Source organism: Echinops telfairi, unplaced genomic scaffold (assembly GCF_000313985.2).
Source record: "Echinops telfairi isolate 266 unplaced genomic scaffold, ASM31398v2 ScPeMD7_7413;HRSCAF=8451, whole genome shotgun sequence".
Classification (NCBI taxonomy): Eukaryota; Metazoa; Chordata; class Mammalia; order Afrosoricida; family Tenrecidae; genus Echinops; species Echinops telfairi.
In genome coordinates, this window is record NW_022111313.1 from 1,980,929 (window position 1) to 1,983,010 (window position 2,082).

A 2,082-nucleotide genomic window follows, 5' to 3' on the forward strand; every position below is an offset into this window, starting at 1 on the left:
GAGTCTTTGATACATCATCTTTAGTGGGTCCAATCAGCATAATGTCATCAATATAATGGACTAATGTAACATTTTGTGGAAGAGACAGGCGATCAAGGTCCCTTTGGACTAAAGTACGACACAGGGTGGAAGAGTTGATGTACCCCTGGGAGAGAGTTGTGAAAGTATATTGTTGCCCCTGCCAGGTTCTGGTGGTCCTTTGAGACTGGTTTGAGAAGAAGACATTGGCCAGATCAACAGCTGCATACCAAGTCCAGGAGATGTATTAATTTGCTCAAGCAATGAAATCACATCTGGAACGGCAGCTGCCATTAGGGTCACCACCTGGTTACATTTAGGATAATCCACTGTCATTCTCTAAAATCCATCTGGGTTTTTTTATAGGCCAAATAGGTGATTTAAAATGGGGATGTGGTAGAAATCGTCATCCCTGCATCCTTAAAGTCTTTGATGGTGGCACTAATCTCTGAAATCCCTACAGGAATGCGTTATTATTTTTGGCTTACTCTTTTCCTAGGCAATGACAGTTTTAATGCTGTCCACTTGGCCTTTTCTATCGTAATATCCCTTATTCCACATTTCAGGGACCCAACATGGGGGTTCTGCCAGTTACTCAGTATGTCTATTCCAATGATGCATTCTGGAACTGAGGAAATGATAGGATGAGTTTGGGGGCCCACGACCCACAGTGAAGCACATCTGAGTTAACGCCCCATTGATAGCTTGACCTCCATAAGCCCCTACTCTGACTGGTGGGTTTTTGAAACATTTTGGGTCTCTGGAATTACTGTCAGTTCAGAGACAGTGTCCAGTAATCCCCCCAAAAGTTTGATTATTTCCTTTCCCCCAAAGACCAGTCATTCTTGTGAAAGGCCACTGGTCCCCTTGGGAAAGGCTAGAAAAAAGACTAACAGTATAAACCTTCAATGATGTGAACAGGGTCCTTCTTCAAAGGGACCTGCCCTTCCCCTCATTCAAGGGGTTGAGGGTCCAGGGTTCACGTCCCAGTCTGTGCATCAAATTGTGGAGTACCAGCCTCCACGTTGAATGGGTCCAAAGAGTGGTTGTGTAATTGAGGGGTAAAATTAAAGAGACATCAGACAAAATAAGACATGCAAGGGCTCACCTCCGGGGCTGCCGTGACTTTCAGAGCCAGGTCCACACAGAGAGAGAAAATATATTTCCAACCAAGGTTTGTATATACTCTAGGGGTGTGCAAACCCCCAGATTACAGGTAACCACATATGTAACAAAATGGACGGTACTCTAACCCCAAGGGTTGCTGAGTACATAGGAGGAGTAACATAAATCCACTGCTGGGGCAGGTATGGGGGAGTGGCTGTCTTCAGAGCCTAGAGAGCAATAGCACATGTCTGCCTCTATAGTTAAAGCTGCTGGCTAGATGGCAATCAGCCATGTGTTTGTAAGAGGTAACTTTAAGGTAGCTCTATTATTATAGGAGGATATAGTATAAGGTGATCAGATTTTAACATTGGTAAAGCGGGACACCATTGATAAAACACATATCCTGGAGAAATAGCCACATGGCAGCCTAAAACATATACCCTAACTTGTCGTGCATTCTTTCCAAAAATCGGGACTTTCAAAAAACGCCGCAGGACATGGGAAAAAGTGTTAAAAATCAGGACGTCTGGTCAACTTAATATGGTAGAGAACAATATTAATTATGTGAATATGATTGGGACTCACCTCCAATTCACAAGGGTGACAGCCTCCTTCCATCCCAGAAACCCAGCCTGTCAGTCTTCTAAATATATGAGAATAAAGGATTCATCCATTGTACACTCTCTTCCTGTTCTCTGAAACCTCGGATTGATGAACCTATAGGGTCAGCAAATAGAACAAGGTTTGAGGGAAGTGGGGTGTTACAGGGGGTGGAGGAGATAAAGGGACATGATGTCAAGGAGTCCAGGAAGGAAAAGTATGTTTGGAAACTAATTATGGAAGCAATCATACATGTGTTAGGTTAGGTTGAGGAGAGAAATTCAGTGACACTGATATATGTGTAAGAGAGCTTTATATCATGAGGTAATTATATATCAAAGACCCTAAGCCAATCCA

The 2,082-nt window shown here is 43.3% G+C and overlaps 1 protein-coding gene across 5 annotated transcripts in view; it reads right to left on the minus strand.

Annotated features, from left to right (window-relative positions):
* Positions 1-2,082, minus strand: part of LOC123522470 (zinc finger protein 343-like) — a 96,545-nt gene that overhangs the window by 48,086 nt on the left and 46,377 nt on the right. The window contains exon 4 of one of the 5 annotated variants that reach the window (XR_006680738.1): positions 1,801-1,842. The exons of the other annotated variants lie outside the window; for them this stretch is intronic. The gene's annotated coding sequence lies outside the window, so the exon portion shown is untranslated. Of the gene's footprint in view, positions 1-1,800; positions 1,843-2,082 lie in introns of those variants that run through there. 5 annotated transcript variants of the gene reach the window in all.